Here is a 17,581-nt window from a genome sequence, read left to right on the forward strand (position 1 = left end):
CTGTCTTTCAACAGTACCATTCAAAAATTTCCTTGAGTGCTTGAGGGAAATCTACGAAAATCTAAATTTGGATGTCCGGACAGTCATTTAAGGTGCTGTCCTCCAAAACTGTATGATGTTGGATTTCTGTTTTCTATTCTGAAAGATAGCGTTCTGGGTATAAAGAATCTGTGGTCAGCACAGCACAAGTATGTGTTGGAGAAGATGTTTAAAAAGTGATGTGGGTCATATCCATTGGTCCAGTGTTGGCAGTTTAATGTGGGATTTCCTTGGCTTCTTGGAAGGACGAAGTGTCAGTGCCCTGTATTTTGTCTGAGTTTTTTGTTTCGTCAAGGAAACTGTGGAATTTCATTTGACACTGAATTTATCATACCTGGAATGTAGTTTAGTTGATGCAGATAAGAATGATATAAGTATTGCAGGTGCATATGAGGTTGATGGGATGATGCTGCTGATGTTGAAACTTGTAGGTTACTGTTGCAGCTGTTGCTGGGTGGTGCTACTGAACTGGAAGTGACAGTGACCAAGGAGCTCATGTGATGGCAGCTGAAACAGGACAAGTAAACGAATTCAGTTGTGGTGGATAAGGTGGTAGATGTGTGTAAGGTGGCATAAAGACTGGAGAAGTCATTTAGCGGTGGAGTATGCACGAAATATGGTCAAAAGAGGGGGGAGGGGGGATGAAGGTATGGGTGCCGATAGGAATAGAACAGAAGTGGGTATAAACGACTGGATGTTGTAGTTGTGGTATTGTCCATGGCTGACCTTTTCAAGTGAATGTTCGGGAGAAGACAGCAACGAGACAGAGTGGACAACACGAAATGAGGAGCAGGGGGCAGGAATGGTAAATGGCGACTGGGAAGAGACCAACCGTTACGACAGCGATAACAGTAAGTATGATCCTGGCAGTGTAGGTGCTTTGAAGAAAGATGATGTTGATGAAAGTGACGATTGCAGGGAACACGGAAAACTTTTCTGGCAATGACAGCCTAAATGTAGGTTAGTGGGAGCAAGGAAACTTTAGCTTGCTATGAACTGTAACGGGTGTACCTTGCCTTGCTAGAGTATAAGTCGTTGAGGTGTCCCAGCACTCGGATGACGGCTGCCTAGTCAGCAGTGAAATTACGTATGAAAGGTGCTTTTATACATTTGTATTGACAACGTTTTTTAAATAGTTTGTCTATTACCAAAATTATTAAAATTAAATTTTTCTAGGTTGAGTTTAAAAGTAAAGTTTGATGGCATTTTCAGTTGTCCATTAAATTTATTTTTCCAAACTATTACATGTGCCAGTAAAAGCACGAAGTGAATCCAATACTCGGTCAATATCTTTGTACGTTTATTACTCTCTCAAAGATCATCAGTATAAGTGTATCACATATTTCCCCTTCAAATTGTTTGTAGCAAATTAGGTTGCATGTATTGGTCAGGTGATTCAGTGTTTACATACCATGTGAATTGTTTTATCGGCCCAAACTTTTGATATTGAGACTTAAAAATTGTTATAGGAAATTCGGTCTGCCGCTTAACGTAGTGATTGATGTGCTCCTATCGCGACACAAATGGAATTAGGCCTTAAGAACTTGTAGGTTTTCATAATCCGCAGAAGTTGAGCAGGAAATAAGTCATCGGATTGAACGAGTGTAGTTTTTGCAGTTGGAGTTCGCAACCTCACAAAATTTAGAAGGTAAATGGCAATGTGTAACCTTCTCATAACCTCGTTAAGAAACCGGCGATACCGGTATTGTGTAATTACAGATCTGCACGACCTTTGTTATGAAAAAACATTTCCTTTAAACAAACTTTGTGTTGTCGTCTTCAGACTGGTTTGGTGCAGCTGTCCATGTTACTCTATCCTGTGCAAGTCTCTTCGTCTGCTACTGCAACGTACAGCCTTCTGAATCTGCTTAGTGTATCATCTCTTGGTCTCCCTCTACAATTTTTACCCTCCAGGCTTAAATTGGTGATCCCTTGATGCGTCGGAACGTGCCTTACCAACCGACCCCTTCTTCTAGGCAAGTTGTGTCACAAATTCCTCTATTCCCCAGTTCTATGCAGTACCTCCTCATTAGGTACGTGATCTACCAATCTAATCAGCATTTTTCTGTAGCACCACATTTCTAACCCGTGTATCCTATTGTTGTTTAAACTATTTATCGTCCATGTTTCACTTCATACATGGCTACACTCCATACAAATATTTTCAGGAAGGTCTTCCTGTCACTTAAATCTGTATTTGATATCATATTTCTCTTCTTGAATAACGCTTGCACTACGGTCGCAAGTTCGAATCCTGCCTCAGGCATGGATGTGTGTGATGTCCTTAGGTTAGTTAGGTTTAAGTAGTTCTAAGTTCTAGGAGACTGATGACAACAGGTATTAAGTCCCCTTAGTGCTCAGAGCCATTCGAACCATTTTTTGAAAAAAGCTTTCCACGCCATTTTATATCCTCCATACCTCAACAGTCATCAGTTATTTAGCCTCCTAAACAGCAAAACTCATTTACTACTTTAAATGTCTCGTTTCCTAATCTAATTCCCTCAGCATCACATGATTTAATTCGACTACATTCAATCATTCTCGTTTTGCTTTTGTTGATGTTCATCTTATATCCTCCTTTCAAGATACTGTCCATTCCTTTCAGCTTTTCTTCCAGATTTTTGCTGTCGCTAACAGAATTACAATGTCATCGGCAAACCTCAAAGTTTTTATTTCTTCTCCATGGATTTTAATACCTACTCCTAACTTTTCTTTTGTTTCCTTTACTGCTCGCTCAATATACAGATTGAATAACATCGGGGAGAGGCTACAACCCTGTCTCACTCCCTTCCCAACCACTGCTTCCCTTTCAAGTCCCTCGACTCTTATAACTGCCATCTGGTTTCTGTACAAATTGTAATAGCGTTTCGCACCCTGCATTTTACCCCTGCCACATTCAGAATTTGAAAGAGAGCATTCGAGTCAATGTTGTCAAAAGCTTTCTCTAAGTCTACAAATGCTAGAAACATAGGTTTGACTCTCATTAACCTATCTTATCTAAGTCATAGGACCAGTATTGCCTTGGGTGTTCCACATTTCTACGGAAGCCAAACTTACCCTTCTCCGAGGTTGGCTTCTACCAGTTTTTCCATTTGTTTGTGAAGATTTCCTGTCAGGATTTTGCAAACACAACTTATTAAACTGATAGTTCACTAATTTTCACACCTGTCAATACCTGCTTTCTTTGGGATTGGAATTATTATATTCTTCATGAAATGTGAGGGTATTTTGCCTGTCTCAGTGATTGTTTTTGCACTTAAGCATAGAAAAGGCCAAGGACCATGATAAAAGAAAAAAAATAATATTGTATTTTATACAAAACCAAAGGAACACAATTTATTTAATTTAATAGTTTTAAGTTTTGTTCATATAATGAGACTTATGAAAAAAAAAAAAAAACCACTTTCTGGTAGTGGAATGACATAATTCAGACACGCATATTTTTCTCATTTATAATGCAACAATAATTCAACATGTCCATTCCCTATGAAAATTTGCGAAAATTATATTGTGAAGAGGATAAAGGGACATAAAATGGCATAGAAGATAAATGCACAAAACTAATATTTTACTAGCTCAATTAAAAAAAAATCTGTTAACGGAATGACGGTCAATAATAATGTAATGACACTTTCACTTGAAAATTACAAATTTTATTCTGCACATCTGAATGGGTAGGGAAAATGGTCCTTATCCCTCTGATCTATAGTAGGTGCAGCTAGTTTCTCTACAATTTGGTCTTTTTATACCTAACATTTATATTTGTTTGCGGGAAGTGTAAATATATTTCCATTTGCATCATTCTTTCGAAGAAAAGAAATTTCGTAACTATCTTCAATGTAAATCACCTGCCCCACAGAAAATGTTGATATGTTTCTTCCAGCATATGAAACCAGAGCAAAATCACCTTGATGCAAGGCCGTATCATTGATCAGGCCTTGTGAATTTTCTTTGGCTGAAGATCGCTTTTTGAAATTGTGCACAAACCCCTGGGGAGATATCGAGTAATTCTGGTGCTCAGTAATACATGGACTGATAGGTTTAACCCCCCCCCCCCCCAATGTACCATGGACCTTGCCATTGGTGGAGACGCGTGCGTGCCTCAGCGACACAGATAGCCGTACCATAGGTGCAACCACAACCAAGGGGTATCTGTTGAGAGGCCAGACAAATGTGTAGTTCCTGAAGAGGGGCAACAGCCTTTTCAGTAGTTGCAGGATGATTGACTGATCTGCCCTTGTAACACTAACCAAAATGGCCTTGCTGTGCTGGTTCTGCGAACAGCTGAAAGCAGGGGGGAACTACAGCCGTAATTTTTCCCGAGGGCAGGGCATGCAGCTTTACTGTATGGTTAAATGATGATGGTGTCCTCTTGGGTAAAATACCCCGGAGGTAAAATAGTCCCCCATTTGGATCTCAGGGCAGGGACTACTCAGGAGGACGTTGTTATCAGGAGAAAGAAAACTGTCATTCTGCGCATCGGAGAGCGGAATGTCAGATCCCTTAATCGGGCAGGTAGGTTAGAAAATTTAAAAAGGGAAATGGATAGGTTAAAGTTCGATATAGTGGGAATTAGTGAAGTTCGGTGACAGGAGGAACAAGACTTTTGGTCAGATGAATGCAGGGTTATAAATACAAAATCGAGAATGGGTAATGCAGGAGTAGGTTTAATAATGAATAAACAAATAGGAGCAGTAGTAGTAGTGGTTAGTGTTTAACGTCCCGTCGACAACGAGGTCATTAGAGACGGAGTAGAGGTAAGCTACTACAAATAGCATAGTGAACGCATTATTGTGGCAAAGATAGATACGAAGCTCACACCTACTACAGTAGTACAAGTTTATATGCCAACTAGCTCTGCAGATCACGAAGAAATTGAAGAAATGTATGATCAAATAAAAGAAATTATCCAGATAGTGAAGGGAGATGAAAATTTAATAGTCATGGGTGACTGGAATTTGGTAGTAGGGAAAGGGAGAGAAGGAAACGTAGTAGGTGAATATGGATTGGGGGTAAGAAATGAAAGAGGAAGCCATCTGGTAGAATTTTGCACAGAGCATAACTTAATCATAGCTAACACTTGGTTCAAGAATCATAAAATAAGGTTGTATACATGGAAGAATCCTGGAGATACTAAAAGGTATCAGATAGATTATATAATGGTAAGACAGAGATTTAGGAACCAGGTTTTAAATTGTAAGACATTTCCAGGGGCAGATGTGGACTCTGACCACAATCTATTGGTAATGAACTGAACATTAAAACTGAAGAAACTGCAAAAATGTGGGAATTTAAGGAGATGGGACCTGGATAAACTGACTAAAACAGAGTTTCAGGGAGAGCATAAGAGAACAGTTGACAGGAATTGGGGAAAGAAATACAGTAGAAGAAGAATGGGTAGCTCTGAGGGATGAAGTGTTGAAGGCAGCAGATGATCAAGTAGGTAAAAAGACGAGGACTTGTAGAAATCCTTGGGTAACAGAAGAAATATTGAATTTAATTGATGAAAGGAGAAAATATAAAAAACAGTAAATGAAGCAGGAATACAAACATCTCAAAAATGAGATCGACAGGAAGTGCAAAATGGCTAAGCAGGGATGGCTAGAGGACAAATATAAGGATGTAGAGGCTTATCTCACTGGGGTAAGGTAGATACTGCCTACAGGAAAATTAAAGAGACCTTTGGAGAAAAGAGGGCCACTTGTATGAACATCAAGAGCTCAGATGGAAACCCAGTTCTAAGCAAAGAAGGGAAAGCAGAAAGGTGGAAGGAGTATATAGAGGGTCTATACAAGGGCGATGTACTTCAGGGCAATATTATGGAAATGGAAGGGGATGTAGATGAAGATGAAATGGGAGATACGATACTGCGTGAAGAGTATGACAGAGCACTGAAAGACCTGAGTCGAAACAAGGCCCCAGGAGTAGACCATATTCCATCGGAACTACTGACGGCCTTGGGAGAGCCAGTCATGACAAAACTCTACCACCTAGTGAGCAAGCTGTATGAAACGTGAGAAATACCCTCAGATTTCAAGAAGAATATAATAATTCGAATCCCAAAGAAAGCAGGTGTTGACGAATGTGAAAATTACAGAACTATCAGTTTAATAAGTCACAGCTGCAAAATACTAACTCGAATTCTTTACAGACGAATGGAAAACTGGTAGAAGCCGACCTCGGGCAAAGATCAGTTTGTATCCGTAGAAATGTTGGAACACGTGAGGCAATACTGACCCTACGACTTATCTTGGAAGAAAGATTAAGGAAAGGCAAACCTACATTTCTAGCATTTGTAGACTTAGAGAAAACTTTTGGCAATGTTGACTCGAATACTCTCTTTCAAATTCTACAGGTGGTAGGGGTAAAACACAGGGAGCAAAAGGCTATTTACAATTTGTACAAAAACCAGATAGCAGTTATAAGAGTCGAGGGGCATGAAAGGGAAGCAGTGGTTGGGAAGGGAGTGAGACAGGGTTGTAGCCTCTCCCCGATGTTATTCAATCTGTATATTGAGCAAGCAGTGAAGGAAACAAAAGAAATATTCGGATTAGGTTTTAAAATCCATGGAGAAGAAATAAAAATTTTGAGGTTCGCCAATGACATTGTAATTCCACCAGAGACAGCAAAGGAATTGGAAGAGCAGTTGAACGGAGTGGGCAGTGCCTTGAAAGGAGGATATAAGATGAACACCAACAAAAGCAAAACGAGGATAATGGAATGTAGTTGAATTAAGTCGGGTGATGCTGAAGGAATTAGATTAGGAAATGAGACACTTAAAGTAGTAAAGGAGTTTTGCTGTTTGGGCAGAAAATAACTGATGATGGTCGAACTAGAGAGGATATAAAATGTAAACTGCCAATGGCAAAGAGAGCATTTCTGAAGAAGAGAAATTTGTTAACATCGAGTATAGATTTAAGTGTCAGGAAGTCGTTTCTGAAAGTATTTGTATGAAGTGTAGCCATGTGTGGAAGTGAAACATGGACGATAAATAGTTTGGACAAGAAGAGAATAGAAGCTTTCGAAATGTGGTGCTACAGAAGAATGCTGAAGATTAGATGGGTGGATCACATAACTAATGAGGAAGTACTGAATAGAATTGGGGAGAAGAGGAGTTTGTGGCACAACTTGACAAGAAGAAGGGACCGGTTGGTAGGACATGTTCTGAGGCATCAAGGAATCACAAATTTAGCATTGGAGGTCAGCGTGGAGGGCAAAAATCGTAGAGGGAGACCAAGAGATGAATACACTAAGCAGATTCAGAAGGATGTAGGTTGCAGTAAGTACCGGGAGATGAAGAAGCTTGCACGGTATAGAGCAGCATGGTGTGCTGCATCAAACCAGTCTCAGGACTGAAGACCACAACAACAACAACAGGTTTAACAGCATGGATGGTTTTGGTCAGCTCTATTGAAACTATTCCTATCCATGTTTGATCTAATTTCTCTTTATTCTCTGCAGTTTGCAGGGCAGAGATATAAAAATGTTTATGCCACAACATCTTTCACATGCAATTTTTGCGAAGTCCTCAGCACCAAATAGCATGTGTTTGCCAGTTTTGCAGACATTCCAAACTGCACGCTTTACAGTTCCACCAATCCATGTGACGTGGCAAAGAAGTTCCATGAAATATTTATTCTGTAGTGTTCTTTTAAAAATATCAAATTGTCAAACAGGAAACACGGCTTAAATTGACTGGCTGCACCACCACTAATGAATGTAACAGATTCTACCTCGGGGTTCGTGGACATAATGTGCTCTACAACCTTACTTAGGAAAGCATGCAATGAATATTTATTGTGATTAAGTTCATCACTAACAACAGCACAAGAATATGCATCATTTTGTGAGCCCCAAACATATGCTGTAATCAAAGTGATTTGTGGTTTTGACCAATGAGCACTCTGGACTATATTATACAGGTGAACAGTATAATTTTCTGCAAAATCTACTTGCACTGAGGTGCTCTTCTTGTTTGCAGAATTATTTTTGCTTCCAAAATGTTTTGATTGTTGTCTTTTAATAAATGTATGTTTTGAGAATTGGGGTAGCATGTTTAAAAGAGCGTCAAGACTCTGACCAACGGTACCATGAACCTCCTTCAGAGTGATTCGCAGGTTCACTTCACAGGTTCTCTGTTTGCCATGGGGTCCATTTGATTAGCTTCTTCATTAAGTTCTCAGCCAAAGAATATATGTCTTTCAAAGATACATTTGCACACTTTTCACAGTTTGACATCATGCAAACTTCTTTCTCTTAATTGCAAACTATTGTGCTACTGAAGCCAGAAAAAGTGGTTTTCACTTGTGGAACATCATCATTTATAACTTTCAAAAGTAGCTTTACATTCTCATGGTAATGGCAGAGACACACATTGTGCGGTGTATCTTGTAAGAAACAGAAACTTTGGTCTTGATGTGCAGAGCTTGGACAATTTTATGAACATTTCAGGGAATTCCTCCTGATGTATAGCATGGACTTCTTTCAAGGTCATGATCATGTACCTATTCTGGACTTTGGTTTTTTCCACTTTCCCTATCCTTCATTATCACATAATATTTCATCCCAGGAGTTTGGCATTAAATATCATCTCAAACATAAAAAGTATCAACAGCTTCTTCTGCGCCTGGATTTAGGCAGCTAGTTCCAAGACAACTTTCTTGCACCTTCTTGAACATCTGGGTAAACAAGTTTCTACATGTTTAACTGCTTTCGTTAATGAAGCGGGAGATTTATATGGACTGTTGGTGTAGGTGACGCAAGCATCACTATCACTGACTTCACTGCTGGGCTCTAACTTTATTTCTGAATTTTCTTTGATTAAGTTTCTCTTTTTCTCATTATTTCTTAAGTTGAGCAACAGTTAAACTTTGCTGTTTCATCCTTTTCTTTACCTCTCCTTCCCCTTAATCTCATCACTTAACACTGTTTCCGGTATTCTCTCATTTCCTCATCTGATGTGAGAAGCTCGATAACAACTGTAAAAATGAAATATCTTGTTTGATAAGTATTGTGGAAACAGTGTAATTGCTAGAAATAAGCTAATATCTATTTTCAGTATAAAAAAAAAAATCTATTCAACACAATATACTAAAATGTCTATTATTTAGGCATAATATGTAGTGACCTTTAAAGATAACTGCTACAACACAATATACTAAAATATGTCTATTATTTAGGCATAATATGTAGTGACCTTTAAAGATAACTGCTAGTACATAGGAAGTCGGTAACTTCTTTTACTATAGACAAATTGAGACTTCCTTATAATTTGGCATTGTTCTTGCTTCCAAGAGAAAACATAGGTTATAGAAGAATAAATACTGTTTATCAAAATAATTAACTCCATTCTACATGTAGTATGAAGCCACTTAGTCATTTCATTGTAATATTTACTAAGGAAGCTTATTAACTCACCTTTTCTGCGTTTACTCTTCAGACTCGCTGAATTTAAGTTTCTTCTCTCTGAAAAGAACATTCTTGGTTTGTAGAACTTCCCCATTTTTCCCTCCAGGTTTTACTAATAGTATATCCAACATATGAAATTGCAGTATAGCCAACATATAAATGTATTTGACGTACAACTTCTTAAGGAATGTCAGTCAAATTCAGTTATAAAATTATTGTCATACTGTTATCGCAAGTGATTCATTCCATTACCACTATAAAATATCATCTATAATGAACATTTTTTTTCCTGCTGTGAGACTTTTTATCTGTCTCATAAATCTGTATTTGCATGCCTATTTTCAGGAGTCTATAAAACTGTATTGACCCTGAAAAACAAATTTCAGGCTTTTTTCAGTAATGGAATGGCAGGAGATAACAATAAAAAATAAACCAACTTGGGGACTGTACTAATTAAATAAAATCAATATAAACTATTAAAATGGGATAGCCTTAGATACTTGTAAAGTTTTTCCCATATATTCTGTTAATAAATTGCTTTACTATGCATCATTGTAGTACTTTTGAAAACTAATTTCTTAGAGGGTCTAGAAGCTAAAATTTAAGACAAGCTGTAAAGCCATTTGTTCAGTTCTAGTACTTCTTATCATGAATATGAAGCTTCAGATTAAAAAAAATTGTGTTTCAGCTAACAGAACTGATAATCAGATTTGTAATAAAAATATTTTTAATTTTTAAGGTTTGTGTCCATGTTCTCATGTAACAGCCCCCCTCCAGATGGAATAGTTTTGTCATGGGTGGTTCTCCCAAGGCTGTCAGCAGTTCTGATGGAATGTTTTCTACTCCCATGGCCCTGTTTCAACTTAGGTCTTTCAGTGCTCTGTCAAATTCTTCACACAAGATCATACCTCCCTTTTCATCTTCGTCTATGTCCTCTTCCATGTCTATAATATTGCCCTCAAGTACATAACCCTTGTACAGACCCTCTATAACTCCTTCCACCTTTCTGCTTTCTATGCTTAGGACTGGTTTTCCATCTGAACTCTTGATATTCATACATGTGGTTTTCTTTCCTCCATAGGTCTTTTTAATTTTCCTGTAGGCAGTATCTAATGTTACCCATAGTGATACGCCTCTACATCCTTACACTTGTCCTCTAGACCGAGCGAGGTGGCGCAGTGGTTAGCACACTGGACTCGCATTCGGGAGGACGACGGTTCAATCCCGTCTCCAACCATCCTGATTTAGGTTTTCTGTGATTTCCCTAAATCGTTTCAGGCAAATGCCGGGATGGTTCCTTTGAAAGGGCACAGCCGATTTCCTTCCCAATCCTTCCCTAACCCAAGCTTGCGCTCCGTCTCTAATGTCCTCGTTGTCGACGGGACGTTAAACACTAACCACCACCACCACCATTTGTCCTCTAGCCATCTGTGCTTATCAATTTTGCACTTCCTGTCGATCTCATTTTTGAGATATTTGTATTCCTTTTTGCCTGCTTTGTTTACTGCATTTTTATATTTTCTCAATTCATCAATTAAATTCAGCATCTCGTCTGTTACCCAAGGATTTCTACTAGCACTTGTCTTTTTACCTACTTGATCCTCTGCTGCTTTCCCTATTTCATCTCTCAAAGCTATCCATTCTTCTTCTACTGTATCTCTTTCCCCTGTTCTTGTCAATCGTTCCCTAATGCTCTTTCTGAAACACTCTACAGCCTCTGGTTCTTTCAGTTTAGCTAGATCCTATTTTGTTAAATTCATACCTTTTTGCAGTTTTTTTAGTTTTACTCTACAGTTCATGACAAATAAATTTTGGTCAGAGTCCACATCCACCCTTGGAAATGTCTTACAATTTAAAACCTGATTCTTCAATCTGTCTTACCATTAAATAATCTATCTGAAACCTTCCAGTGTCTTCAGGCCTCTTCTACGTATGCAGTCTTCTTTCATGATTCTTACACCAAGTGTTAGCTATTATTAAAATTCTACCAGGCAGCTTCCTCTTTCATTTCTCACCCCCAGTCCATATTCACTTACTCCTTTTCCTACTATCAAATTCCAGTCCAGTCTCCCTTAACATTTTGATTAATTTCTTTTATCTCATCATACATTTCTTCAATCTCTTCATCATCTGCAGAGCTAGTTTGCGTATAAACTTGTACTGCTGTGGTAGGCATGGGCTTCATGTCTATCTTGGCTACAATAATGCGTTCACTACACTGTTCGTAGTAGCTTATCTGCATTCCTATTATTTTATTCATTATTAAACCTGCTCCTGCATTACACTTATTTCATTTTGTATTTATAACCCTATAGTCTCCTGACCAAAAGTCTTGTTCCTCCTGCCACCGAACTTCACTAATTCCCGCTATATCTAACTTTAACGATCCATGTCCCATTTTAAATTTTCTAACGTACCTGCCTGAATAAGGGCTCTGACATTCCATACTCCAATCTGTAATTGTTTCTGCTGTTAATGACGTCTTCCTAAGTAGTCCCTGCCCAGAGATCTGAATGGGGGACCATTTTGCCTGTGGAATAATTTACCCAAGGGGTTGCCATCATCATATGACCATGCAGAAGAGCAGCATTCCCTCGGGAAAATTATGGCTGTAGTGTCCCCTTGCTTTCAGCAATTTGCAGTTCCAGCACAGCTCAGCTGTATTGGTTGATGTTACGAGGTCAGATCAGTCAACCATCCAGACCGTTGCCCTGAAACTTATCGAAAAGGCTGCTACCTGTCTTCACTTTTGTGTGGCCTCTCAATACCCCTCCATTGTGGGTGCACCTACAGTACGGCTATCTGTATCGCTGAGGCATGCAAGCCTCCCCACCAATGGCAAGGTCTATGGTTCGGGGGAGGGGGGGGAGATAATCTTTAAAGGTGATGAAATCTTTTGTAGTCTACATATTACGATCACACTGTATGTCGTAAGGGGAGGTACGTTGAATTGTATATTTTTTTTGTTTATGTACGAGGAGTGTTTAACTATATGGTTTTGAAGAAGTGTATTGTGCAAAGGCATCAAAGGATGCCACATGACCTATGTGATTCACTATGTGGTTTCCAAGAATGGTATTTTACAAAGTCATCCGAGGCTGTCACGTGACTGTACTCAGAATTTTGTGTCTAGTATCTCGCAAGTACATTTTATAGCCATACAGGTCTAGAGCTTCAGCTATTTGATATGCTGAGATGCAGTTGAGAGCTGCTGTAGTTATGTCAGAAGTGTTCATATAGCTCGGTGGTACTGTATTACCTCAAAAAGTACATATCTACATTTCAGATTACAGTTAGTAGGCCCACACTGTTTTAATATACCAGGATGCCCCATATCGTTTGTTTCTGTTGAGATCAGTTATGTATGCATATTTAATTTAAAATTTTGAATGTGGTACTTAGATTAATTTTGTTGCTTAAAGGTTTGTAGCCCATGATTTTCCACAAAATCTATTAACACTCCCTTTGAGAGCACCCATCCAACTTTGCCTAGTGACTCAGGGCATCTTTAGTTTTCACTATTTAATTATCACAAAAATCCTCATATCTCCTTTTACATCAGTAAATATGACTATGCCGTGACTAAACTGTTACACTTAAAATTGGAAAATGATCTTTTGGATCTTACCACAGCCACATCATTTTGTGTTTTTCATTGTTTCCACAACTTGTTGGAGATGAATCTAATGTGATTCATTGAACAAGGTAATGCCAAATTGTTTCCTTTGTCCACTTATTCTGGTAGTTATTGCTGAGATTTTTGTTAGTGGAGCACATGCAAAAATGACGGTTTTGTGTATCCTATTAATTCCCAACCCATATCTCTCTATTTAACTCTCCTTGGTTTTTGAATGGGTTTTACATTAAAAGTCCGTACCTCTCTGCCGTGAGTCAAAGCTGCTAATACATGCCAGTTGTTAAATTTTCTTTTTCAGGTGTGCTGGAAGCTTGCTTAATTCAAACCTCTATTTAGTGTACCGAAAAGACTTCAGGTCTTAAGTCTTATGTTTATTTCTTTTCCTGCCCATACAGTTGTCGCCTCGAGTTCCCCCCAAAATACAAAAACCCATGTTGTAGGATGTCAAAGTTAACAAGTGGTAATAAGTTATTCCATTCATTGTCTAATTTTATAAAAACTAGTGGTAAACAGACTGTTAGTTGGTTCAGACGTGTTCCACTAATACACATTCTTTTTTTTTTCAGTTTGAGAATGTGGTAATTTCTGTTTAACTATTGAGATCAGTCTTTGTGTTAAGAAATTTTCATACCTGACTCTTCTTAGTAGAGTAGGTAATTAGTTTCATGTTCCATAGGTCCTTTTGCTGGATAGAACAAGTCATTTTGCATTCATACCATAAATTAATTTGCACATATGGTTACATTCTGAACAATGAAGTTTTTTCCCAAAAAAGGGAAAGAAGGCGTGCAGATGTTGTGGGTTAGTAAGTCCTGCCCACCACCTTTTACACATTACAGTGTTGGAAATTGTTCTGTGGAATAGGAGTTGTGAAGGAGAAACTTTCTCAGTTTGTTTTCAAATTTTGCTTTGCAGTTTTTCAGACATTTTATATCACTTGGTAAGCGATCAAAAATTTTTGTTGCAGCATTGTGTACCCCTTTTTGTGCTAAAAACAACGTTAATGCAGAGTAATGAATGTCAGTTTTCTTTCTGGTATTGTAATTATGTGCATCATTCCTTTTGTGTTGTAGTGGATTATTTACAACAAACACTGTAAAGGTCTAAATATGCTGTGAAGCAGTAGTCAAAATGCCCAACTCCTTAAACAGGTCTCTACAAGATGACCATGGATGAGCACTACATATTATTCTTACAGTGTGTTTTTGTGCGATAAGGACTTCCTTTCTTAAAGATGAATTACACCAGAACATTATTGCATATAACATTACTGAATGAAAAAATGTGCAAAATATGTTATGATCTGTCTCTCCCCAAGATTTGCAATGATTGTAAGTGCAAACGTAGTGAAACTAAGTTGTTTCAGGAGTTCCAAAATGTCCTTTTTACCAATTTTAAAATCTCATTATGGACACCTAAGAATTTTGAATTTTCCATTCTATTTAATACACTCCTGGAAATTGAAATAAGAACACCGTGAATTCATTGTCCCAGGAAGGGGAAACTTTATTGACACATTCCTGGGGTCAGATACATCACATGATCACACTGACAGAACCACAGGCACATAGACACAGGCAACAGAGCATGCACAATGTCGGCGCTAGTACAGTGTATATCCACCTTTCGCAGCAATGCAGGCTGCTATTCTCCCATGGACACGATCGTAGAGATGCGGGATGTAGTCCTGTGGAACGGCTTGCCATGCCATTTCCACCTGGCGCCTCAGTTGGACCAGCGTTCGTGCTGGACGTGCAGACCGCGTGAGACGACGCTTCATCCAGTCCCAAACATGCTCAATGGGGGACAGATCCGGAGATCTTGCTGGCCAGGGTAGTTGACTTACACCTTCTAGAGCACGTTGGGTGGCACGGGATACATGCGGACGTGCATTGTCCTGTTGGAACAGCAAGTTCCCTTGCCGGTCTAGGAATGGTAGAACGATGGGTTCGATGACGGTTTGGATATACCGTGCACTATTCAGTGTCCCCTCGACGATCACCAGAGGTGTACGGCCAGTGTAGGAGATCGCTCCCCACACCATGATGCCGGGTGTTGGCCCTGTGTGCCTTGGTCGTATGAAGTCGTGATTGTGGCGCTCACCTGCACGGCGCCAAACACGCATACGACCATCATTGGCACCAAGGCAGAAGCGACTCTCATCGCTGAAGACGACACGTCTCCATTCGTCCCTCCATTCACGCCTGTCGCGACACCACTGGAGGCGGGCTGCACGATGTTGGGGCGTGAGCGGAAGACGGCCTAACAGTGTCCGGGACCGTAGCCCAGCTTCATGGAGACGGTTGCGAATGGTCCTCGCCGATACCCCAGGAGCAACAGTGTTCCTAATTTGCTGGGAAGTGGCGGTGCGGTCCCCTACGGCACTGCGTAGGGTCCTACGGTCTTGGCGTGCATCCGTGCGTCGCTGCGGTCCGGTCCCAGGTCGACGGGCACGTGCACCTTCCGCCGACCACTGGCGACAACATCGATGTACTGTGGAGACCTTACGCCCCACGTGTTGAGCAATTCGGCGGTACGTCCACCCGGCCTCCGGTATGCCCACTATACGCCCTCGCTCAAAGTCCGTCAACTGCACATACGGTTCACGTCCACGCTGTCGCGGCATGCTACCAGTGTTAAAGACTGCGATGGAGCTCCGTATGCCACGGCAAACTGGCTGACACTGACGGCGGTGGTGCACAAATGCTGCGCAGCTAGCGCCATTCGACGGCCAACACCGCGGTTCCTGGTGTGTCCGCTGTGCCGTGCGTGTGATCATTGCTTGTACAGCCCTCTCGCAGTGTCCGGAGCAAGTATGGTGGGTCTGACACACCGGTGTCAATGTGTTCTTTTTTCGATTTCCAGGAGTGTATTTCCTTGCCCTATGTTATAACATTGATATAGTGCCCCTATATGTGCAGAACTGAACATGTTGTGTCTTTTTAAAATTGAGGTTGAAACCATTCAGTCAGTGATACTTTTAAGAACTTCGTTTACAATTTCTTCTGTTCTTCAGTTTCTGAATGTATGCTTGGATTGATTAAATACTTACATCATCAGCAAAAAGAACTAATTCTGCTTGTTTTATATTAGATAGCAGATTGTATACACGTATGAGGAACAATAATGGACTATTATCCATTGTTTGGCTATACCCATCAACCCCATAATACTTCAATTTACCTTGGAGAATACTATAATTCACACATTCAAAGGCCTTAGATAAGTTGCAGAAATTACCAAATTTTATTATTTAATGCTTGTGAAATCTGGTGAGTGAACATGTAAATGATATTTCAGTAGAGCAATACTTCTGAAAGCAATACTATGATTTACTCAGGATATTATTGTTTATAAGGTGAAATACTATTATGGAATACACCATCTTCTCAAAAGTTTTGGAAAATGTCAGCTGTGAAGCAGGCTGGTAGTTATTGATATGTCTTTATCACTTTTCTTCTAATAAAGTCTAATATTAGCTGTACCATCGATGTATACTACACATACAAAGAAAATTGGCACTTTGCATGGCGGCTGATTGGAGCGACTGTAACGGCGTTTCCTATTTAGAGTCGCTCCCATCAGCCACAGCGCCGAGTGTCAACTTTGTTTGTGTGAGTATTATGTTCTTCAGTATACTAAGATGGTAAAATTGCTGTTTAAATTAAACTTGTGTACCTCCACTTTTTGAAATAAATTCTTGTACCTGCATCACTGATTTGGGCCAGAGTAATATGTTTATTTTGAGCTGTGCACCTGTTTTTCACTGTGCTTCTTACTAGTCTGTGATCGCTTACAAATCCTAAGGTGGCCTAGGATTATGATGCCATTCATAAAGTTAGTTTAAATTTTAGTTTGATTCTGTCTTTTCCAGAATCCATTTTATATTTGTTTTCTTCTGAAAGAATGTGTTTAGAACAAATGTATTATCAGTCTTGTCAGTTTCTATTGACATACGATATTTGCCATACCTTAAAGTTTTCCACTGAAGACTTGCTCTTTAATTTTGTCGTGTATTTGCATTTATTTTGTAACCACTTATTATTTTGTACTGAGATTTCCTGTCTGTCGGTTTCTGTAAATCTTTGTGATGGACTTGCACCTTTTCTTCAGAATGTGGATACGTTAAGGCAAAGACTTGAATAGTTTCTATGTATTAAAAATCTTTCATTTTTTTCCAAACAAGGCTTACTATTATGTTGGCAAATTCCTTCAGTATCTATGAACTCTTTTTAACTTTCTTATTCACAATAAAGTGTATGGCTGAGTTTCTTGTTTGCTCTGTTTCTTGGGTGTAGAATGCATGTCCTGATTTTAATTATGTTTTACTTATTTCTAATACTCCTACTAGGCCTATATCCCAATTGATGTTAGTTAATTCCACTTTTTTACTTGACTGGCCTTTGTATTCATCCTAAGATTCTTTAACTATATTATCCCTAAATATAGTAGAAGCTGTTTGTGTCTATCAATCTTTATGTAACTCAAGAAGCTTTT

General features: G+C 39.3%; 1 protein-coding gene across 4 annotated transcripts in view; it reads left to right on the plus strand.

The window, feature by feature from the left end:
- Positions 1-930: 930 nt before the first annotated feature.
- The window catches only part of LOC126334423 (PAT complex subunit CCDC47), a 74,941-nt gene continuing 58,290 nt past the window's right edge, over positions 931-17,581 (plus strand). Inside the window, exon 1 of one of the 4 annotated variants that reach the window (XM_049996835.1) lies at positions 931-1,135. The gene's annotated coding sequence lies outside the window, so the exon portion shown is untranslated. Of the gene's footprint in view, positions 1,136-1,316; positions 1,688-17,581 lie in introns of those variants that run through there. The other 3 variants (XM_049996833.1, XM_049996839.1, XM_049996834.1) reach the window with 3 other exon arrangements.

The sequence above is a fragment of the Schistocerca gregaria genome, chromosome 2, assembly GCF_023897955.1.
Source record: "Schistocerca gregaria isolate iqSchGreg1 chromosome 2, iqSchGreg1.2, whole genome shotgun sequence".
Taxonomy (NCBI): domain Eukaryota; kingdom Metazoa; phylum Arthropoda; class Insecta; order Orthoptera; family Acrididae; genus Schistocerca; species Schistocerca gregaria.